A 10340-nucleotide genomic window follows, 5' to 3' on the forward strand; every position below is an offset into this window, starting at 1 on the left:
CTTCAACAAACAGTGTTGGGAAAATTGGATGGCCACATGCAGAAAAATGAAACTGGACCATTTCCTTACAGCACCCCAAAAAATAGACTCCAAATGGATGAAATACCTCAATGTGAGAAAGGAATCCTTCAAAATCCTTGAGGAGAACGCCGGCAGCAACCTCTTTGACGTCAGCCACAGTAACTTCTTTTTAAAGACATCGCCAAAGGCAAGAGAAGCAAGGGCAAAAATGAACTATTGGGATTTCATCAAGCTCAAAAGCTTTTGTACAGCAAAGGAAACAGTTAACAAAACCAAAAGACAACTGACAGAATGGGAGAAGATATTTGCAAATGACATATCAGATAAAGGGCTAGTATTCAAAATCTATAAAGAACTTATCAAACTCAACACCCAAAGAACAAATAATCCAATCAATAAATGGACAGAGGACATGAACAAACATTTCTGCAAAGAGACATCCAGATGGCCAATAGACACATGAAAAAGTGCTCCATATCACTTGGCATCAGGGAAATACAAATCAAAACCACAACGATATACCACCTCTTGCCAGTCAGAATGCCTAAAATTAACAAGTCAGGAAACGACAGATGCTGGCGAGGTTGTGGAGAAAGGGGAACCCTCCTACACTGTCGGTGGGAATGCAAGCTGGTACAGCCACTCTGGAAAACAGCATGGAGGCTCCTCAAAAAGTCGAAAGTAGAACTACCCTATGACCAACTACTACTATTACTGGGTATTTACCCTTAAGATATAAATGTAGTGATCCGAAAGGGCATGTGCACCCGAATGTTTATAGCAGCAATATCCACCATAGTCAAACTATGGAAAGAACCTGATGTCCATCAACAGATGAATGGTTAAAGAAGATGTGGTATGTATATACAATGGAATACTATGCAGCCACCAAAAGAAATGAAATCTTGCCTTTTGCAATGACATGGATGGAACTAGAGGGTATTATGCTTAGCGAAATAAGTCAATCAGAGAAAGACAACTATCCTAAGATCTCCCTGATATGAGGAAGTGGAGATGCAATGTGGAGGTTTGGGGGGTAGGAAAAGAATAAATGAAACAAGATGGGATCTGGAGGGAGACAAACCATAAGAGACTCTTAATCTCACAAAACAAACTGAGGGTTGCTGCGGGGAGGGGGTTTGGGAGAAGGGGGTTGGGGTTATGGACATTGGGGAGAGTATGTGCTATGGTAAGTGCTGTGAAGTGTGTAAACCTGGCGATTCACAGACCTGTACCCCTGGGGCTAATAATACATTATATGTTAAAAAATAAAAAATTAAAAAAATTGTATATCAAGTATGTTAAATAAAAAGAACATATGGAAAGGAAATTTAAAAAAAAGAATTTTGGTCTAAGCAATTGGGTAAGTGATGCTGGTATTCGGTAAGATTGGGAACATAGAATAGATTTTTTTCTTATCCTCTCATTCCACATGTGAGAAAACGGAATCCCTCAAAGGGAAAGTGGTGTGGCCAAGGTTAAACAAAAGCATTTGGGATGAATGAAGGACCAGGACTAATTTTTTATTTAGTTTTTATTTAATACATTTTCCACGGCACCAAAAATTTCCTCTGCTCAGCAGTCTTTGTATATTGGTAAGAGATAAATGAATCGAATTAACATCAAAAGCCCAATATCAAAGTAGGGAGAGTAGATGGCTGGGTCATAAATCTGCAGTTTTGTTAACATGACTCACATTAAAGAGAATTTATTCACTAGGCATTGATTTTTTTTTCTTTTAGCATTGGACTTTCAATGAATGATTTCATATAAAGCAAAACATTATCGTTGGTATTTAATGAGAGAAGAATCACAGCATAGTCAGGAGGAGGTATGGTTCCTGACCATGAAGAAAAGTCTTGCTAATGAGAGAAATATAGTTTTCTTCTAGGGAGTCCAAGGCTTCCAGAACCTCCAGTCAGATGAGGGTAATATTCATTCATCCAACATATATCTATTGGGAACTTACTGTGTTCCAGGCACTGTTCAAGGCACTGGGGACATGTTGGTAGGAAAACAGTTGTGGCTGATATAACTGAGCTTACATTTGAGTTCAGGAGAAAGACAATAAATACACTTAATATGTAAGTAAAATACATAGTATGTCTCACAGAAAAAAGTGCTAAGGAAAATATAAGGCAGGTGTTGTGAACAGAATTGTGTTCCCCCACCCAATTCATATGTTGAAATCCAACCCCCAGTGCTTCAGAATATGGCTTTATTTGGAGACAGGGGCTTAAAAAAGGTAATTAAACTAGAGTCATTGGGGTTGGCCCTAATTTAATATAGTAGGTGTCCTTATAAGAAGAAATTTAGACACAGACACCTACAAAGGGAAGATTGTGTGAAAACACAGAAGGAAGATGGCCATCTATAAACAAAGGAGAGAGGCTCCAAAATAAATAAATCCTGTGTTATTTCAGATTTCTAGTCTCCAGAAGTGTGAGAAAATAAATTTCGGTTGTTTAATCTACTCAGTCTGTGGTATGATGTTATGTCAGTCCCAGCAGAGTCGGGGATACATATAGCAGGAAAGGAGGAAAGAGAGAGCTGGGGTAGGATTAGGGTTACAATTTTACCTAGAGAAGTGAGATGATATTTGAACAAAAACACTAGAAGTGAGGGAGCATCACACAGAGATATCTGGGCAAGAGTGTTCTAGACAGAGGAGATAGCAAGTACAAAACCTTGAGGTGGGGGTGTGCCTGGTGAGTTTGAGGAATAAGAGAGAAAGTCAGAATGACTAAAGCAGAGTAAATAAGGTCAGAGAGCTAATATATGGTAGGGGAAATCACATAGGACCTTTTGGGGTTTTGTATAGAATTTTGCTGGAAATTTTTTCTAGAATTTAGATCCAGTCACTGTGGAAAACAGTTTGTCATTTCCTCAACAAGTTAAAGATAGAATTGCCGTATGACTTATCAATTCTACTCCTAGGTATATACTCAAAATAATTGAAAACAAAGACTCAAACAGATGTTTATATATGAATATTCATGGAATCATTATTCAAAATAGCCAAAAAACAAGGAATACAAAAGCAAAAATGAACTTTTGGACTTCATCAAGATAAAAAGCTTTTGAGCAGCAAAATAAACAGTCACAAAGCTAAGAGGCAACCCATGGAATGACATTTGCAAATGACATTATGGATAAAGGGCTGGTATCCAAGATTTATAAAGAACTTATCAAACTCAACACCCAAAACAAACAATCCAGTCAAGAAATGGGCAGAAGACATGAAAAGACACTTCTCTAAAGCAGACATAAAAATGGCTAACAGACACATGAAAAAATATTCGACATTTTTTCCATATTCTGATCACCAGCCATCATCTGTATTTGATTTGAAATACAAATCAAAACCACAAGATTACACCTTACACCACTGAGAATGGCAAAAATCAACAAGACAGGAAACAAGTGTTGACACGGATGTGGAGAAAGGGGAACACTCTTACACTGTTGGTAGAAATGCAAGCTGGCATAGCCACTCTGGAAAGCAGTATGGAGGTTCCTTGAGACATTAAAAATAGAGCTACTCTATTACCCAGCAATTGCACTAATAGGCATTTGCCCCAAAGATACAGATGTAGTGAAAAGAAGGGGCACATGCACTGCAATGTTCATAGTAGCAATGTCCATGATAGCCAAACTATAGAAAGAGCCGAGATGTCCTTCAACAGATGAATGGATAAAGAAGATGTGGTTGGTCCATATACACAATGGAATATTACTCAGCCATCAGAAAGATGGCCATCCTTTTGCATCCACATCATTCATTTGCATCGACATGGATGGAACTGGAAGGGATTATGCTAAGTGAAATAAGTCAAGCAGAGAAAGACAATTATCATATGGTTTCACTCATATGTGGAATATAAGGAATGGTGCAGAGGACCATAGGGGAAGGGAAAGAAAACTTAATAGGAAGAAATCAGCAAGGGAGAAAAACCATGAAGGACTCTGGACTCATGGAACCAAACTGAGGGTTACAGAAGGGAGCGGGATGGAGGATGGGATAACTGGGTGATGGGTATTAAGGAGGGCATGTGTGGTGATGAGCACAGGGTGTTATACGCAACTAATGAATTGTTGAACACTACGTCAAAAACTAATGATGTACTGTATGTTGGTTAACTGAACATAATAAAAAAATAAGAAACACAGAAACACTGATGATGTACTATATGTTGGCTAATTGAACATAATAATAAAAAATAGTCAAAAAGTAGAAACAACTCAGATGACTGGATAAACAAATTGATATGTCCTTTCAATGGAATATTATTTGGTCATAAAGAGGAATGAAGTACTGATCCATGCCACAGTATGGATGAACCTTGAAAACATCATGCTAAGTTAAAGAAGCCATACACAAAAGGCCACATTTTGCATGGTTCCATGTATATATTTATGTACATGTATATTTATATTAAATATGTATATATATTTATGTAATATACATATTTCCATACACACATACAAACTATACATAATTTATACTTATATAAAGATGTATATTAAATATATATATATCTAGAATAGTCAAATCCATAGACACAGAAAGCAGATTAGTGGTTTCCAAGGGGTGATTAGAGCATAGAAGTGAATGTTTAACAGGTATGGGGTTTTCTTTGAGGGTGATGAAAGTGTTCTAGAACTAGATAGTGGTAATGATTACACAGCAATGTGCATGCACTAAATATACCTAATTGTAAATTTTATGTTATATGTGTTTTTACCACAATGCAAAAGTATTTAGATCCAAAGAAGTGTTTTGAAAAAAAGAATGTCATGGTCTGATTTATATTTTTAAAAGATCATTCTATCTGCTCTGTTGGGAAGGGACAGTTAGGTGAGTAGCAAGAATAGAAGCAGGGAGATCAGTTAGGGGCTCTTTTAATAATCCAATAGAGAGATTAGATGGGTGGGTATAGGAGTCTGGAGCTTGGAGGAGAGGTCTTCAAAAGGAGATTCTAATCAGAAATCTTTGGCATATACATAATATTTAGAGCTATGAGACTGATATCTAAAGCCATGAGACTGGTTGAGATCACCAAGATATGTTTCTCCCCATATAGGCCATTCAGTCTCTCACACGATGGAGCTCCAATTTTCATAGAGGAGACAAAGTTTCTTTACTCTAAGAAGCCTTCAACTTTTAGCAGATGATCTTCACTCTGGTAAGGCTCATCTGTTGGGAGAAACTGTTGTTACCCTGATAGGTTCTCATGGTAATGCAGAAGCAGTGGTCTCCTTACTCTAGAGATTTCCCAGTCTGACTAGGGAAACACTGTCCATCCATTTAAAGTAGTCCCCAGCCAAAGAGAAAAGCATTATTCTGCATGAGGGAGCCTCCCCGAGTATAATGGGAAAGATACGCCTCCCTGGGTTCCCTACTGCTTATGGTTGTAGCCCTGAGAAGAAAGCATAGAGAGCACTAGCATTGCCTAAGCAGCAGCATTAACTCCCAGACCTAAAGTTGACAATGAAGAGATCCATATATGTTGCAGGCCAAACCAGAATACCACTTAATGTCCATGTCTGGAAATAGCAATTAGAGTTTATTAATTGAGTTGCTGTTAATCCTGCCACTATCAAGGCTAATTATCCTTAACTGGAGTTGTCTACTCTGATAATGAGCATTTAGTTTCCTTCCATTCAATTTAACAATATTCCAGGCACTGTCCTAGATACTTTGGGAAATACCATACTTTACGAAGTTTGATGTTTTGTTGTGGGATCAGCTTTGTACATAGATAACTCCAGCTTAAGGCAGAAAGTGATGAGTGCTGTAGAGAGTCATATGCTAGGGTACTTAATGGGAAGATTAATTCTGCCTGGTGAGGAGCAGATTTGGATGGAACTTTGTAGAAGAAGCAATATGTGAGCTGGAACCTAAGAGAATAAGATTTCCATGGGCATTCCAGGCAGATGGAACAGCATAAGCAACTGATTGGAGGCCAAAAATGCAGAGTATATCATAGTTACTAAATACCATTAATTTGTTTATTTATCTCATTTACCCATTAATTTAGCAAATTTTCGTTAAGTACCTATTATGTCCCAAGTGTTTTGGATACAGCAGTGAACAAAACAAATTCCCTGTCCTTGTGGAGTTTACATTCTAGAGGGCTGGGTTACATTATAAACAAACAAACAAAAAAGCAAATAAATATGTTATTTGTTAAGTAATAGTAAATATGTTGAAAAGAAAAACAGAATAAGGGGTAAAGAGTGATGGGAAGAGGTTCTGTTTTACGTAGGGTGGTCATGGAAGTTATCTCTACTAAGATGTCATTCAGGTAAAGACCTAGAGTCAAATATATATTCAGTGGAAAAATGTTTCAGATGGACAAAATAACAAGATCCTGTGGCAAGGGTATGCTTGCTATGTCCTTGGGTCATAAAGGCCTAAGCAACAGGAAGAATGGAGCCACCATTTACCAAAATGAGGAAGCCTAAAACAGGAATAGGCTTAGGTCTTATGGAAGATCTGGAGTTTGGTTTAAGGAATGCTAAGTTTAAGATGTTTTTAGCCACCCAAGTGGCAGTTGGCAGTTGGATACATGAATCTGTAATTTATGTTCTGGTGCTAATAATTAGGGAGCTGGTGTCACTTATAGTATATTTAATATGATGATACTTGATGAGATCACAAGGGAGAAACTGTTGATAGAGCCATAGCTTAATGACTGAGCTCTGAGTTACTCCAATATTAAGCATTTGAATTGGTGAGAAGGAACAAATAAGAGACTTGAAAGAAATAATGGATGGTGGTTTTTGTAGAAGTGAGGGCAAAAAATAATGAGGCTTTGAATTACAGTCCTCACACTATAGGGAAATAGAAATAGGATCAGCATTAAGCAAGGCATTATGGAAATAAAATAATCAGGATTGAACATGGGATAGGGGTGGAAGTGAACAGGGAAAGAGAAGGGCACAGGAGGCCTCCTTGGCATGATTCTGGCTCAGACAATGTGGTGGATGGTGGTGCCATTAATTAATATAGGGAACATTAGCAGGGGAGTGGAGAATTGGTTTGAGCAGAAGGAAGTAGAAGGAGGAGTTGGAAAGATGTTGAGTTCAGTTTGGGACATATGAGTTTGAGATTTTTTATGAGACTTTCAATAGAGTCAGATTGGTAGCTGTAAATGCAAAGACCCAGAACTATATAAAAGCTGACACTGTTTCTTTAGCCACTAATCATTGTGTCTGTCACTTAGGCTCATAATGTAGTGACCACTGATAGGTGGGGGTTGGAAGAGGGAGATAAGAAGGAGGAAGTTCACATTTCTGAATCTGCTCTGCCACTTATTAACTGTGAGACCTTAGGCTGGTTATGCCAACTCTGAACCTAGATTTCCTCATTGGTAAATGGGGACCATATAAATACCTCATGGGGTTGTTTTAATGATTAAATTGGCCATTGCATAGAAAAACTTGAGAAAAATAAGTGCTTACAAACTTTGGGTTGAGTAGGGCTGTGAATGGATTGATTTGAGTACCCTCCCAGTAGCACCAGGGAACACTAGATAGGGGGCTGCAAGCCAGGTAGGGCATGTCTGGGGCATGAGTGAAGATTGAGAATAGAAAGAAAGAACCTTTCTAGAACTTTCTCACAGTAGCTATCCTAGAATTTTTTGTGGTGATGTTCAGGAAGGGCTTTAGGGAGGTCTCATCTCACATGCCTACTGTAGCTTTCACATACAGAGCATGTACCAGCTGGGACACCTCACTGGTGGTGCAGGGAATAAAGCTCATTGGGAAGACCTGATGTTGGAATGTTTGTGCCAATTTTTCTAGGAATGGAGCTGTCTCTGGGGACTAGATGGATCTCAGAGAGGGAATAAAGTGCTAGGAGCTCAGGGTGTGAGGACAGAGAAGCTCTGAAGTGGATTAGTCAGTCCGGGGCAGAGGGAGATGGAGAAACTGGGAGAGGATAAAAGAGGATATAAAATCAGAGCAATAATATAAGAAATTAAGAGAATTAGAAAGGAAGACATAATGAGACTGGAATCAGACTGAGAAGCTAACTTCCACTACAGTATTGTTTGTTAAAGCCTAACAGAGGGCCAGACACTCAGTAAATAAGTAGTGAGTATTTGTTGAATGAATGAATATATGAATGGGGCACAGGGAAGACTAAAAGGAGACAGAGAAAGCAACAGAGAATGGTATTAGTGCTGGAAGAGTGGATCTGTAACTGAAATCAATTTGACAAACATTTATTGATCCCCTATTGCCTGCCAAGTACTGAGGAAATTAGAGGCTGGAGGCATAGCAGGCATAGCTCTGAGTTACAAATAGCTGAGCTCTAGCGTGCTGGTGGCTCTGTTAGAGAGCATCATTGGAAAGTGGTCCCTGTTATCAGTTGTCAGCAGTGTGTGCATATCTCCCAGAATGTGCTCACTCTGCCTACTTCAGTGTGCTTAGTGTCTTTGTCCCTACGATAGGTCAAACTTGAGGAAAACTAACAAGCATATTTTAATATTGGCTGTTACTGTGTAAAACTAGAAAGAAATCTCAGTTGGAATGCCAGGCACTGTCACCTAATATAACTCTCTTCTACTAAGAATTTAAACAAATGAATATCATAAGTTGAATGGCTTGCTCAAGATCACATGGTAGCAAGGCCAGGGTTCAAATCTAGTTTTCGTATTTGCTGTCAGCCTTCTGTCCTCTGGCTGCCTTCATAAGTTTTATACCTACCTAGACCTCTTACCACCTTCCAAAAACTAGAAGAAAATGCAGACATCTAAAGGCAGCATATGATGACATACAGATATCTAGAAGTATGTGCTGCATGGAGGAATCTTGACTTTACAATAAATCTGATCATCGGGGACTCTAATACAAGAAGTTTCACAGTGCAATTCATTCATTCATTCCATCATTTGTATATTCAACTATGCTTCGAACATGGGTTGATTTCATACTATGTGTCCAAATCAATTTGTAAGTGTAAATAGAAGCAAGTCAGAAATGGGGAGTACCTGGAGAACTTCTCACTCCAGTGGGTAATGGAGAAACCAAGGATAACAATGAAAATAACCATCATTTATTGAGTACTTACATTGTTCCAGTGACTTCCCATAGTTTAATTTTTTTTATCCTTAAAGTAACCCTATGAAGTGTAAGTACTATTATTTCCCCCATTTTATGGTTAGTGAACAGAGGCCCAGGGAGATCACACAACTTGCTTAAGGTTCCACAGCTGTGAGGCAGAACCAGGATTTGAATCCAGGAAGCCTGACTTTAGAGTCCCCAAAATGATAACTCCTGTCTAGGATTAAGTGCTAAATTCTCCATTCTCTTCTCTCACTCATCCTCACATTACTTTCACTCCAATCAAAGAAGATCTGTCTCCCCTTCCTGTATCATTCTCTTTGCCATTCTCATACTTTTGTTTCTCTTGTTGCCTTTGCATGGGATGCTCTTCTCATTGTTTTATCGTCTCACATCTAAGTTCTCTTCATATGAAAAATGGAAGTTCAGATGTTGCCAACTCCATCACAAAGCTTACTATGAACCCACCTAAACAATGTGAAGTGAGCTCTTTCTCATCCTTTTTAGGATGCCATGGTTTTAACCTAGGTTTTTTGCAACATTACCAGGTCTTATCTATATTTTTGCTCTTATATTTTTGTTAGTGCTACACTTATCTTTCCTCCCTTACCCCTGGCCAGATTGCAACTCCCTTAAGAGCTAGGACCATATCTGGAGCCTTTTGGCATGATACTTAGAGGTTGTAGGTATTTATTTGTGTAGAAATAAATGATCTGTTATTTGGTTCCCCAGACATATATATGTGTTAAGTAGTAATTCTTGGTCCATGAGTCTAAGTTACTTCTCCCTATTCCTAAAGGTATTCTTCACTTCTTTGCTGAAGGCTGTAGGTGATGGTGTAAAGCATAGATGTAATGATGCCGAAGAAGATAGTAATGAGCTTGTTTTCAACTTGGGACACCTGTGAATGAGGTTTTAGATATGTAGAAATGGCTGTGCCCAAGAAGATGGCCACCAGATCAAAATGGGAACTATAGATGGAAAAGACTTCAAAATGGCAAGATGCAAGGAGGTAGTCAGGAGGTGAGGACGAAGCCAAAGGGCCAAAGCAGGCTCATGGTACTGCTTTATGCTACCCACTAGCATCAGTTCACTGAAGCTGACATAAGAGAATGTCAGTTTTAGCACAGCCTGGATCTTATAGATGAAATGGTTGGAAACATTGGAGGTACAGTAATGACATAATGGATATGAAAGTCTACTGAAACTGCTGTCATCCAGCAGCTGGCCACCAGGCCCTTGCAGGG

This window comes from Mustela lutreola, chromosome X (assembly GCF_030435805.1).
Source record: "Mustela lutreola isolate mMusLut2 chromosome X, mMusLut2.pri, whole genome shotgun sequence".
Classification (NCBI taxonomy): domain Eukaryota; kingdom Metazoa; phylum Chordata; class Mammalia; order Carnivora; family Mustelidae; genus Mustela; species Mustela lutreola.